The following is a 15,143-nucleotide window of genomic DNA, read 5'->3' as shown; positions in this document are numbered from 1 at the left end:
AACTTGCTGGACTGAATTGAGTAATGAATTAAATTTGACTACAGGAGAAATGTAGCTGTTGTCACAAACATTTGGATAAAGCTAAAGAGGAAGTCTAGTTCTTGGTATTGATAGGAAGATGTCACATTGAAGGCCCCTATTTCAAGACCAAAGAAGGATGAAGCCTGATATGAAATGTGACAGTGGCCTTCTCTCTCTGAAATCAGCCCTCGACAAATATAACCTGTTTTTCTTTACACCTGTGAAGTATCTTAGCTTGGGCACCCGTGAAGTAACCTCTGAATGGAGGCTCCTGGGTTAGGAATGTAGGTGTGCATAAGAACATGCTGGGGCCTGTTCTTGACTGTAACTCCCTCCAGAGATTGCAATGTGCTGGCCATGCACCAAGACTGATGTAGGAAGGGCAGCTCTCCCTGTAAGATTTGCCAGATAAAGCTTTGTCATCACATACGATCAGACCTAAAAGATTAAACATAAGATTTTGGCCTGGAGATTCCTCACCACCCAATGTAGGATTTCTTTGCCACCTCTTGACTTTGGATTTGGCCATATGACTTGCTTTAGTCAATAAGATGAGGTGGAAGTTATGGTAAATTGGTAAAACAAATACTATTCCATACTGCTAAGATTATTTGATCCTTTCTAAACAGTAATAACTAACCAGTACAATCTCCATTTTATAATCCCAAATTGACTGATGTATCTACACAATGATTATCAATGGTTGCTAACATAAAACAAAAGACAACCTGATATTATGGGCCTTCAGATAGACGTACACAGGTCACTTCAAAAGTTCATGGAAAATATAATTAAAGTACAAGTTCGTTTTGGTGCAAAATTTTGAAAGCCATGCATAGTTTTTTCATAATATGCATTTTCTATAAGCTTTTTAAAGACTTTTTATGTAATACTACATATCAAATAACCTTCAAAAGACACAGTAATTAGTGTGAGTTGACAACCCTCAGAATGGGAGAATATTTTTGTAAACAATGCCTCAAATAAGGACTGATAACCAGAATATGTAGGGAACTCAAGTGGTTTATCCCCCCGCAAAGAAATGATCAACCCAATTAAAAGATGGGAAAATGAGCTGAGCAAACAACTCTCTAAGATATACAAACAGCCAAAAAGCATTTGAAAAACTGCTCAACATTCCTGGCATCCATGGCTGTGGAAAGCGAGGTGACCCCGGACTGCTGCGACCATGGGCCGCGAATTTGGTAAACTGGCACGGGTGTGACATGTGATCTCCTACGGCTTGTCGCCCTTCGAGCAGCGCGCCTTCCCGCACTGCTTGAGCAAGGGCATCCCCAACGTGCTACGCTGCACTGGGGCATCCATCCTGAGCATGGTGCCGCCATTCGTAGTGTTTTATCTTGTCTACACGTGGGGCACTGAGGAGTTTGAGAAATCCAAAAGGAAGAACCCAACTGCCTATGAAAATGACAAATGAGCAACTCACCTGGAGGCTGTTTCCTGTCTGTGAAAAACCCTTTTCCGGGTGTCCTGAAGACACAATAAACTTCTATGGGCTGGAAAAAAAAAAAAAAAAAAAACTACTCAACATTCCTCATCATAAGGGAGATGCAAATCAAAACCACAATGATATACCACCTAACCCCCGTCAGAAACGTTAAGATTAAAAAAAAAAAAATGGTTAAGTAACTGGCAAGGTTGTGGTGAAAAGGGAACTCACCTACACTTTTGGTGGCAATGTAAAATTAGTACAGCCACTGTGGAGAACTATATGGAGGTTCCTCAAAGATCTACAAATAGAACTACCATATTATCCAGCAATCTACTCCTGAGTACCCAAAGTATAGGAGAACACTTAGTCAGAAAAATACTTGCACATCTATGTTTATTGTGGCATTATTCACAATTGCTGAGACATAGAACCAACCCAAATGTCCATAAACAAATGAATGGATTGAAAAATTGTGGCACATATACTTTATGGAATACTACTCAGGCATAAAAAACAAGACCCTGGCATTTGATAGAAAGTGGGCTTGTATGGAAGATTTACTGTTGACTGAAGCAAGCCACACTATGAAAGAGAGAGACATTTTATGTCTCCACTTAAGATATACCAACTGTCCACACTCTATGGAGGAAACTGAAAGATTAGAGGACATAGAAGTGTAGAATGGTTATGGATACAGTATGGAAGAGGGTGAGAGAAAGGAGAGAGTGAGAAGAATGGAATCAAAGAGAAAACAGAGAGGCAAGACATTTATGGGACACAGAAATGGATGATTATCTGTTGATAATAATATATATGGTATCTTCAAATGGACTGGTATGAAATGTATTCATGTTGGGTAAATTCGCTTTACAATGTGTAGTGATATATAGTGGTCGAATGTATAAAATAAATTTAATTTAAAAAAAAAGAAATGAGTGACCAGCAGATGGCGTAATGGTTACGTTGTTGAACTCCCACATAATCGACATGTTTCAAGTACCAGATCCAGTGGCTTAAAACTCACACCAGGCCCACCCAAAATCCCGAGAGGAGAATGGAGGAGAAGGGATGCAGTGTGGTCATCTCCCCTGGAAGGTGGTTTCTCACTTTCTGTCTCTCTGTCTCTTTCGTCTCTCCAGAGGGCACATGTGCCCTATAGCAAAAATCTCTTTTAGAAAAAAAAAAGAAAAATCAAACTTGAAATGGATTGAATCTCTAGTATAATCATCAACTTACAGGAAACAGGTAATAAGAAAATATATTTAACAGTACTAAAATCCAACTGTAAGAAACTCTCAGGACAAATGATCTAGCTTTTTTTAAAAAAAAGAGCCAGTGCTATGGCCTAGTGGTTAAAGGAGGACCCAGAGGACCAAGTGCAGAATAAATCCTGGCATTGATAGCTTAAAGAACACACCAGGCACATGTGCGTGTGTGCCCATGCCACCCACTGGCCCAACTCTTTTTCAAGGGGAAGTTAACATGCTTTAAAAACCACATTTTTCCTTAAGGCACAGTTTTTGTTTTTGTTTTTGTTTTTGTTTTTTTCCCTTTCTGGTAGACCTGCCACTTAAAAAGTCTCTGATCCAAGCTCAATTTAAATGAATAACTCAGTGAAAACAAGAATCGTATAACAAGAATGTATAAAATGTACATAGCATTTTCAGTTTCCCTAAACTCTAGGTAACCACTTAATTTCATATTCACTATTTCTTAAAAAATGTGAAATAATCTGCAACTTTGAGTAATCTGATCCTTCATCTGTATGCATAAAAACATAGAGGCCATGTCCATAACTACAAAGATGGTATTATGTCTCGTGAAGGATCCCAAATTTGCAAGTACAGTAAGATGAGATTTGTTGCCAGCATTTTTTGCTACACTGTAGTGATTGGGTTAGTATTCTTAAATAACAGGTAGGGGGATTCCAGTCTTATTTGACAAATACGCACTGATTCAGGGGAAGAACCATCTTTTCAGGTCTACAGCCCTCATTTTTCTAGCTCCTAGAAGTATTGAAGACTGACAGCTATCAACTGACTCACCCAAGGTCATTGCCCTGGAGACGGCCCTCACCTAAAGAGGAGAGCTGCAATGATGAGAGGGGTGAAAGCCCAGCACTTTTGCCTCAACTGGAGACAACTCCACAGGTCCAGAACTCTTACTGTGATCTGTTGAGTCCCTTGTTGTAACTTCGTAGCAAATTGTCTCTTCCTTCTGCTTATTCCTGTGCCTTTAAGTCCCCTACTGATACTGAAAACAAAAGCACTCCCCTTACATCACCTCCCCATAAACTTTCTACATGTAAATTTCAGATCTGAAGGCCCATAATATCAGGTTGTCTGTGTATCTGTTGTGCAGGGAAGACATTGGTTCAGCTGTTTCTGTCATCATCCCATGAACATCTCTGAGTGTTCCTGCCAGACTTGAATTAATAGCTCTCACACTTCTCTTCCCAAATGTAACACAGTACTATAAGTGAAAGTACAGTCAGTTCAACCTCAATAACCTTTAACTGTGCAGCCTTGGAAAGTATCTCCGGAAAGTGCAATGACTCCAAAAGCAACCATTGCCTTTTCAGCCGCCTTTTCCATGTACACTTGAGCTTATACCACCACTGGCCAGCTATAGACAATGCGTCAGGATAGAGCAGCCAGCACTGCAGGTATGGATGCCATGCACTGCTGAGTGCCTTTTAAAGTGAGTGTGATCACCAGCTAAGAAGTTGTTAAGGATGGTTTTACCTGAGTCAGAAGTCTATTTTGGTTCTGGTTGTCATCTGTAGGGAGATGTCTACTGTACTTGGAGCTGAAAGCCTACACTGGGAGACTTGGCTGCTACAACGAATGAGAGCAGACTGGCCATCTGACTGTGACCATGCAGAGAAACAGGAGGAATAGTCTTCTGGAAATCTAATTAATTCAAACTATGTGGGCCGATGTGATACTGAGAACTTTATCTCGGCCCCAAATAGCAAATATAAACAGTGAAGTAGTGATGGCATTAAGTAAAAACATTTCTTGTGCATTATGAATAATTATCAGTGAACAAAATGAGGTATCTAAGAAATACTAATTTTATTTAAATCAACTTAATTATGACTGTAAGTCTCTCACTAAAATTTTATTTAAATCAACTTTACTATAAGTCTCTTTCCTACAAAACTGGTGAAAAATTCAGTGATTTCCGGGACTATCCCCCAAGAGAGTTGTGCAAAGATCCTATGGTTGACATAGTGTCATATTGATTATTGTTGATTCACTCACCTCACAAGCCACTTATGTCCCCTGGTTCTCCTGTTTCTAGCTACTCCCTCCCCTATGCAAAAACCAGTCCCGGGCTCTCCCAGAGCCGCTGCAAAGGGGCAAGGCCAAGGTACCCATGGCCAGAGACACCTGTTAAGTCACTTTCAAATTTTTGGCCCAAAGAAACTATGAGATAATATTTATTATTGTTGTTAGATTTTGTTTGTTTTCCTTTCAGTTTGTTACAGTTTTCTTTCAGTTTCCGGCATGTGCACTTGCCAGAAAAAAAGAGAGGGAAAATGAGAAATCATACCTACCACCACCCCATTCCCCCGAGGGGGTGGTCACTCAGCATTCCCTCCTCTCCATTCTCCTTTCAGAATTCTGGGCACACATGACACACACTGGGAGTGTTTTTTGAGCCACTGGATCTGGGACTTGAACTGTGCACTCAGCCATGTGGAATCTAGCAGCCCCAAGCTCCACTGTGGCCTCTTTATTTTAAGCCACCATTTTGTTTGTTTGTTTGTTTTAAGATATTTTTGCTATAGGGTGTGTGTACTCACTGGAGAGAGAGAGAGACAGAAATAAGAGAACTAAGCCCCCAGGAGGGATGGCCATGCTGCAATACCTTCTCCTCCATTCTCCTCTTAGGATCTTGAGCACAAACTCACATGTGTCTGTTCAAGCTTTCAAGTCTAGGATTTGAACCATGGTCAGTCATGTGAGAGTCTAGTGCTTTAAACACTATGCCACTTGCTGGCCCTGCCACAAAGTTTTGAGATAATTTGTTTTGCACCAGTAGAGAGCTAACACAGGCCTTGCCATGCCGGTAAGCTGGAATACTTATCTCAAAATGTCTAGATGATTACTACACTTCCTTTAAAGAAATCTGATATAATGTCACCTCATAATATTAGCCTATCACCTATGTAAAATGGCATCCCCTTTCCAATATGACATTATGATCAGTCCCCCTTTTCCCTGATTTACTTTCCATCATTGGCACTTATAACAGCCTAACATATATTTATTTGTTTATTGTTTGTTGTTGTTGCTTGTTTTTTTTTAAATTATTTTATTTAATTTTATTTACTCATTCATTTATTTTAATTTGACCAGAGAGAGAAGGAAAGTGAGAAAGCAAGCCACCAGGTCCTGGACTCAAACCATGGTCAGCCATGTGGGAATGTTCAGCACCTTACCCACCATGCCACCTGCTGGTCCCCTTGTTTGTTTTTGAGAGATTTTTTTTTCTATACAGTATGTGCTCTCACCAGAGAGACAGAGCAAGACAGAGAAACAGAAAGCAAGAATTAACCACCATCACCACCCCACCACCACCACCACTGCAGGAAGGTTGGCCATTCCACAATCCCTTCTCCTCTAGTCACCTCTTGGGATTTGGGGCACGCATGCACATGCTCCTGGCATGAGTTTTAAGCCACCGGGTCTGGGACTCTAACCATGGTCGACTACATGAGAGTCCAGAGACATAACCATTATGCCATCAGACTCAAGGAACAGGAATTTGTTCACTGTTCTGTCTCCAAGGCTGAGAACAGTAGTTGCCTCATGGCATATATCAGTAAATACTTGTTGATAAAGGAAGGAGGGGAACTAAAGGATCATGATGTAATCATGGGCTCATGCTTAGTGTATGAGACTCAACTTGGGCTTTGAACACAATTTACCGATTATTATTTGAAGTGGTATATTCCAGCTCTGGTCTAGACAATTAAACCAAAGAGAAGGATAGAGGAATAGAGACCTATAGGAGAATGAGAGACTGAACAGATAGGGGAGGTTGAATTTATGAGAGAAAGCCATGAAGGCCAACCTCCCAAAGAGCTTCAGGGCATCTTTTAAAGTCACAGAACATGGAATACAATTCTAAACAAATCATAAATTTCATAAATCAAAGAGCTCAATTTTTTCATATCCTGCTCTCTCTCCATATAAAGCCAAAAGATTGCATAAGAAAATGCATTATTCTTATTATTTAATTCTATTTACTATGTAAAATTTAAAAAGTTATCCATCTCAGGTAACCATAGAGACAAACCCAAATAGAGGTATATGATTTTAGGAATTCTACTGAGCAGCTGAAGCGCAGTCTTTGGACAAGGATTCTGTACGATACAATTGCCTTAACAGCAGCATTTGAGTAGAGGAAACTATTTCCCAGACTGTATGGAAATTGGGCCACTTATGCATGCCAGTGGCCTCTTTTGTTTAAAGTGCCTGAGATAAATATTTTTTGAGGGGAAAAGACTCAGAGGCTGGTGATCAGGACAAGAAAATCATAAGGGTTCTGGTAAAATATTGGCACAGACTTTGTGGTAGTGTTTTTTTGTTTGTTTGTTTTGTTTTTTTTAAATGTCGCTTATTCCTTAAAATAAGGAGTAAGTACATTCCATCTCACCTCATTTTTACTTATTTTTCTTTTCCTTATTCTGACATTCTGACCACTATGTGCTTACATTTACTAACTTTATTGATCCATATATCCTCAGAATATTTGATCAGAAAGTAACGGTTTGCTTCCATTGTCATTTAGTAATATTATAAGTATCAGCTCCATGTTTTCCAATTGGTTTTAACTCCTACCTTTATTACGTGCCTAACACTTGTAGTAACCTCTTGGATACTTCTTACCAGAACTTCCTTTGATTTCAATGAAGCACACAAAAATGTCTATCTCATTGTTTGATTTATGGCTTGTATATCACACTCTTGCCATTTAAAAAATGGCAAATAATAAAAACATTTAATGAACAGGACACTCTTCACTTGATCTTAGCCAAAAGGCCGAGAAGCGATGAACAGGACACTCTTTAAAGCATAAATATTACTACTCATAACAAAAGAACTGAAAGTTTTGCTTTGAACTTATGTAGCTCCTTCCTTTTGACTTAAAACTTAAAGTTTTGAAGAAAGACTAACCTGTATTTTCTCAGTCTACCACAGCTTAACTCAGGAAACAAAGTGGCATAATCAATGAGAAAAGAGTTGTTCAAAAAAAGAATCAGTGGTTTGTCTCTCAAAATTTTGCACCATTCTTTCTGCATCTACCAATTTAACTAGAATATGCTGGGACTAATACATACAGAAAGAAATATGGTGATACAACCTCTATGTAAATCTTACTGGGCCTGCTGAAAGAACATTTCTGGGACTTATGATCTTCTTGGCAAACTACTTAGCTTTCACTTAATATGAAAGGAGAGCAAATAAAAAGCCATCATACTTCTAGAAGTCAACCTTAAATATATGACTACCAAACAATTGGTTGTCTTCTAAAAGTGAGCAAAAGGAAATATGCCTGTAAAATCTAAGGACAATCCACATGGCTGTCCAATAAAGCTGCAAATTTACCTGCCTTATTATTATTCTAAGAGCTAAAGCAAATAAATGAACAGAATGAAGTCACCCTATGCATAATTAGTAATTTTAAGTAGGCATTTACCATCTTATTAGATATAAAGCAAGATCTTCAGAAAGTTCATGGAAAATGCATATTATCTTTTTTAAAATATTCTTTTTTTTAATAACTATTTTATTTAACTATTTATTTATTTGAGCAGAGAGGGACAGAGTGAGCAAGAGAGAGAAAGAAAGTGAGAAAGCAAGCCGCCAGGTCCAGGACTCTAAATGTGGTCAGCCATGTGGGAGTCTAGCACCTTAACAACCATGCCACCTACTGGCCAGCGTATCATCTTTCATTCTTTTTAATTTTTTTTAGTTTTCTGGAGAGGCAAAGAAAAAGAGAGTGGAGATGAGCAATCATTCCCCCAGAGTGGATGGCCACATTACAATCCCTTCTCCATTCTCCTCTCTGAATTTTGGGCACTCATGCACACATGCCCAGCATGTTTTTCAAGCCACTTGCTCTGGGACTCACTACGGAGTCATTCATGTGGGATCCAACACCTTAGAAACCATACCACCTGCTAACTCAGAATGCATATTACCTTTTAATTCCATTTCCCACAACTTTTTGAAACCACTTCATATCTAAAACAACTAACTTTTATATTAAATGGGAAAGCCTCTGTTTTTTCTTTGTTGTGTGTGTGTATGCATGTGTAGTATTTTAGACAGAGTCTCACCATGTCTCAATTTTCCTGCCGCAGCCTTCCAAACAACTGGGATGCAGGCATGCGCTGCTGCTCCAGGCTTTTTGGGGTGGACCAGGAATAAAATCCAGGCCTCCCACGTCTTCAATCTGCTAGGCAGCAGTGTCCAGCACATACTGCTCTGACTGGGCTGGGAAAAACTTCTTAAGTATAAAATTGGTACCAGAAAAACTTATCATATATTTACAAATGTGCAGGTCGAAAACTTTGCTATGGTTTGAATGTGTCCTCCTAAAATTCATGTGTTGAGATTTGGTTTCTATTGTGATAGGATTAAGAGGGTATAAACTTTGCCTAATTATGGTGTTGAAAGGTGGGGCCTTTGGGAGATGATTGGGATGGGATGAGGTCATCAGTGTGGGACCCCATGATTGACTTTTGGTAGCTCTATAGTAAGAGTGACCATGTGGACACACACAAACTCTGGCTCTTGCCTCGTGATGCCTTGTGCCACCTTGGGATTCTGCAAGGATTCCCCACCAACCAGAAGACCATCATCAAATGCAGCCTCTTGGAACCTTGGGCCTCAAGACCATGAGCTAAAATAAATCTCTATTCTTTACAAATTACCCAGTGTGAAATTCAGTTGCTAGTGACAGAAACATGGTCAATAATACATTTAGAGAACTTACATTGTTCTAACTAAAATAATAATTTTAATTTAAATGTGTATGAGAACATTATTGTTAATGACTACTGTTGGTCTCTTCTGTTAATATTGTCAGTCTTGAGATTTTTATTCCCTGAATCTGTTGTGTTGTTCTATCCGGGTTTATCCTTTCTGATTACTATGTCTACTCATCCTAATTACATTTCCTATAGTCCTTTGCAGATAGGTTCAATATATGACTCAGTTCTAGTCAATGAGATGTGAAGTGCCTCCACTATGCTTTCTTTTTCATGGTATCCCCATCACATGGATATAGTTATGGTGACCTGCCAGAAAATTCCTAGCCACAAAACAGAAGAGTCTATATTCCTAAATCACTCTATGGAGAAAAGCCATGTCCTACTACCTTAAGCCTTTGAAATTTTAGGTTTTATTTATTGTAGGGACTAGCGTTCCTCTACTGTAGTAAACTAAGCTAATTAGTATTCCATCCAACTGGATTCACACAATATACACCATTCACACAGTATACACATGTTATATACACACACTACAAATAAATATACACAAATAAATATGCACATTTAGCTTTTATACATTTTAGTTTTTACTAACACATACTAAATATACATATTTATGTAGCACGGTGTGATGTGTTGATGTGTTATGTTTCCTTTTTTTTTTTTTTTTTTTTTTTCAGTCTGCTATAGTGTGATTGTATTCTCCAAAGACAGACAGAGAGAAAAAGAAAAATAATCCCCCAGGTGTGGTTGGCCACACTGCAATCCCATCTCCTTCATTCTCTTGTCAGGATTTTGGGCATACATGCACACACGCCTGGCATGTTTTTCAAGCCATCAGATCCAGGACTCCAACTGCATCGTCAGCTAAGTGGGCTCTAGTGCCTTAACCACCATGCCACCTGCTGGCCCTTGTCATGCTTTCTTTTTTAAATTGAGCTGTAAAGTTCCATAATATTTCTGGAATTGACAGTATATATCAAATTATTATTAATTACTATTTGTGTTTCGTCATGTGCTTACCTTTGACCTATTTCTAGGAATTTTTCTTGAGTAAATAATCACTTCTAGGGGTTAGCCAGTGGTTAATGTGGCTGGATCTCACATGGCCAAATGTCCAGTTCAAGTCCTATACTTGTTGGCTTGAAAAACATGCTTGGTACATATGTGTGCATGCCCAAAATCTCAAAAGGCAAATAGAGGAGAAAGGATTGTGGTGTGGCTATCTCCCCTGGGGGGGAAGGTTTCCTCATTTTCTCTCTCTACAGTGCAACAGTGCACCCCCTATAGCCAAAAGAAAAAAATTAATTACTACTTATTGTGTAAAGATTTACTACCAGTGTTTAGTTTGGCATGTTTTATATTAGAAAAAAAATTGGAGACAGCCAAAGTATTCAAAACTAGTGGATTATTTAAATATATTTTGGCACATTAGAAAATGAATTGTTTGAGATAATTAAAATAATTTTATATAAAACTATGTATGACATACAATAGTGATACAAAGCTAAATGAAAACATCAAGTGATAGCATAATTTGGCCCAATTATTATTTTGAAATGAGCATTTCTTGGGGCCAACAGGTGACATAGTGGTTAAGGGCTAGACTCCCATATAGTCAACCACAGTTTGAATCTCAGACCCAGCAGCTTGAAACTCATGCAGGGTGCATATGCATTCATGCTCAAAAATCCCAAGAGGAGAATGGAGGCGTTGGAACTGCAGCATGGCCATCACCCCTGGGGATTGATTTTCTTTCTTCATCTTTCTCTCTGGCAAGCACATGCACCTATAGCAAAATGTCTCTCTAAAAAAAATTGCATTTCTCTGTGTATATGTGTATAAAAAAAACCCAAAAGACTGAAAGGAAATACATGAAAATATTATGAAAATATAAATATGAAATATATATGAAAATATAAATAGTATTTATATCTAGGTAGTGAGATTAAAGGAGTTATTAAATTTTCTGCTTTTTTCTTATATTTTTAAATTTTTCTTAAGTGAATATACTTTTTTATTATAAAGGTATACATTGCTGTTAAGAAATTATATATTTTTATTAGTATGTACGTGCATGGAATATATATATATAGAGAGAGCACATATATAAATATTATATACGTGTATCAATAACATATATGTAATTTAGTGGGAAGTTAAAATCCTTTTGCAGAATAGGTTTTCTTCCAGAGTACACAGTGAGGATGCCAGGTCTCTAATGATGGTAGAGAAGCATAAGAAGGAAGTGAAGAGGGAGGAGGGTACAAAAAGTAAAAACCAGATTAAATTGATTCTAAAGAGAACTGCAGAAGGCACTAAAAGAATATGGATTACTTTATGTTATAAATTTTTGTTTTAATTAACTAGTCTCCCTAGTATTCCTGTGGTAATTCTGGCCTAACATCCACATGAGTTATTCCTGTCCTAACCACTATTTTTTTTTTTTTTTATTTGGGAGAGATTTTTACTATAGGGCACGTGCGCTCGCCAGAACGACAGACAGAAAGTGAGAAATCACCCCCCAGGGGGAATGGCCACACCACAATCCCTTCTCCTCCATTCTCCTCTCAGGATCTTGGGCACGCAAGCACACACACCTGGCATGAGTTTAGGCCACTGGGTACAGGACTTGAACCATGGTGACAAAGCCAGCGACATAGCCATTACGCCAACTACTGGTCCCGCCTAATCACTATTTCACAACACTACAAAACCTATGTTTCTGTTCAAGAGACCAAATCTCATTATGGCAAGCATATATTCTGTGTATTGTCTTCCTACTTTTTTGTCTGTTCTCTGTATTTTATCTCATTTTATAATAATATTTAACAAGTTATTTAAGACTGAACTCTTTGGATCCTAACTCCTTTCAAATTAGACATGTAATTTTGAGAAACCCACTGCATCTCTTAGGACTTTGTTTCTCTCATTCAATGAAGGAACTGAATGAAGATCCCTACCATGAAAAACAGACCTTGAACTATTTCCTGACCTAAAATATACCTAATGCTCAAAGAGCCCAAGAAAGAATAAATCCTTCCTTCCTTTCTTCCTTCCTTTCTTCTTCCTTCCTCACTTCTTCTCTTCCCCAAATATTAAAGACTGGGGGTTCTGTCCAGATATTTTGCTCACTTTTTAATTGGGTTGTATTTTTATTATCGAGTTACAAGAGTTCTTTGTATAGTCTAGATACATATCCCTTATCTAATATATGACTTTAAAAAAGTTGTTCCATGCTATAAATTGTCTTTTTACTTTTTTTATGATGTCCTTTAAAGCACAGAAGTTTTAAGTTACAATTAAATCCAATTAATCTATTTTTCTCTTGCTGCTTATACTCTTATCTAAGACACTACTTGATAAGCCAAGACTATGAAAAATTATGCCTTTTTAAAAGAGTTTAATAGTTTTCTCTCTTACGTTTAGGTCTTCAACCATCCTGAGTTGGTTTTAGTATATGGTGGGAGGTACCGATTCAATTGTATTTCACTGCATTTGGATATCCAATTGTCCTAGCATCATTTATGGAACAAAAAAGATTTTTTAATTACCAGAGATCACATACACTTAACAGAGAAAAGCAGAGAGACAGAGGGAGATGAAGGAAGCACCCCTCAATGGGGTACAGTCATGCTACAATCATTTCTCCTCCATTTCTCCAACTTGTGAGGACTCTGGGCACACATGTGTATGTGCAAGCATGTTTTTCAACCTCCCAGAGCAAGGATTCAAACTTTGGTAGGCCATGTGGAATCCAGCTCTCAAGACTGGAGGAGAAAGGATTGCAGCATGGCCATTTCTCCCCAGGAGGTGATTTCTCACTTTCTTCTTTCTTTTTCTCTCTGTCTCTGGTGAGCACAAGTGTCCTATAGCAAAAGCTAAAAAAAAAAAAAAGCTAAATAAAAACTAAAAAAAATAAAAGCAGTCATTTACTGGCCTATATATTTTCCTTCTTGGCCCTTTTCTCTTTGAATCACCTAAAATCATCTGTAGTAGTGTTTTGTGTTTTTCTTTCAAACCTCTAGAGAGGGTCATGAAACTTAAGGAACCAAAACCACACATTTTTTTTAAATGGCACAAGATAGGGCCAGCCAGTGGTAAGGTGCTTTAGGCAGCTTGATCCCACATGGTTCACTGCATGGTTCAAGTCTTGGACCTGGCAGCTTGAGAAACATGCCAGGCATTGCTGAGAGGAAAGTGGAGGGGAAGGGGTTGTGGCATGGCCATCCCCCCAAGGGGTGATTTCTCACTTTCTCTCTCTCTGGTGAGTGTACATGCCCTATAGCAAACTAAACATACACACACACAAACACAGAAAAAGGCATCAAATAAAAAAATATATGGCTCTTCTGAAGTTAGGATAGACATTATGTTGAAGACTTTTAATTTCAGTTTTGTGTGAGGGTGTGTGTGTACATACCCATATACAAATAATTTTGGAAAATAGTGATCTGGAGTAGAGTGTCTCCTTAAAGTAGATGACAAATTAAACAAATGAACAAAGTCTGACTTTTATTTGCCTATAGGTGTTTTGCCTTCCTTAGAAATGTACTTATTGGGGGACCAGCAGTTAGCATAATGGCTATGTCGCTGGACTCCCACGTAGTCAACCACAGTTCGAGTCCTGGACCCAGAGGCTTAAATTCACGCCAGGCACGTGTGTGTGTGTGTGTGCGTGTGCGTGTGTGTGTGTGTGTGTGTGCCCAAGATCCCTAGAGGAGAATGGAGAAGGGATTGCAGCATGGCCATTCCCCCTGGCAGATGATTTCTCCCTTTCTGTCCCTCTGTTTCTCTGTCTTTCTGGCGAGTGCACACACCCTATAGCAAAAACCTCTCAAAACGAAACAAAACAAAAAAAGAAATGTAATTATTGGATAAAGGTGAAACTAGATTTTCAGATAACAAGAGTCCCAATTACTTAACCTGCCAAGTTTAGAGCAGAGAAAACACTCTGCCTTTCTTGAAGCAGGATTCAACTTGTCCTTTGCCTTTGGCATTTTCAAGTGATAATGAAGACCAAAAAAGAAAAAAAGATGACTCCAAATAGGGACATTGTGTTTCCTCTGGCTGTTAGACAAGTGAAATTCCAAATTCTAGATAGGCAGCCTGAATCATCAAATTGGCTTCCTTGATTTGTAAAGTGAAATTTACCAATCCTATATCTCAGGACATATCCTTCCAACAACAATGAATCTCTCTTGAAAGGAGCAAATCTTAAATTGGCAAATGAAATTGTTACAATGCGTAAGTACAAGCATAAATATAAAAGACTTAGGGGACAATTTATAAGAAAAAGTGAATTTCTATTTAACAAGTGACATTTAGTAGAACATAAATAAAAAATGCAGTGGTTATTGAGTCTATAGTATACATCACAAGCCTTCATTTTTAATCAAGGAATATGCCAATTTACACCATCAGGTATAAGCTGTTTAAACATATATTTTACTCTTCCATCAACTAAATCTGGAAGAAATTTGAATCAGAACTAATCAAATAAGAGATCAAAGAATAAGTCATTATTTGTTTCAGTTCATTTTATGTTGTCTGGTAATTGTTCTATACTGCTTTCTTTCTTATTTCCTCTAGAAGCTACTTAATGAGGTCACAATTATTGAATCATAATTCATTCACTTATTTATGGAAAATAAA

The 15,143-nt window shown here is 38.1% G+C and overlaps 1 pseudogene; it reads left to right on the top strand.

Annotated features, from left to right (window-relative positions):
- Positions 1-1,105: 1,105 nt before the first annotated feature.
- On the top strand, positions 1,106-1,541 carry LOC102468877 (cytochrome b-c1 complex subunit 8 pseudogene; annotated as a pseudogene).
- The last annotated feature ends 13,602 nt before the right edge of the window (positions 1,542-15,143 follow it).

This window comes from Tupaia chinensis, unplaced genomic scaffold, assembly GCF_000334495.1.
Source record: "Tupaia chinensis unplaced genomic scaffold, TupChi_1.0 Scaffold000296_1, whole genome shotgun sequence".
NCBI lineage: Eukaryota > Metazoa > Chordata > Mammalia > Scandentia > Tupaiidae > Tupaia > Tupaia belangeri.
Note: the sequence above shows the minus strand (reverse complement) of the source record. Positions and strands in the feature narration are given on the sequence as shown.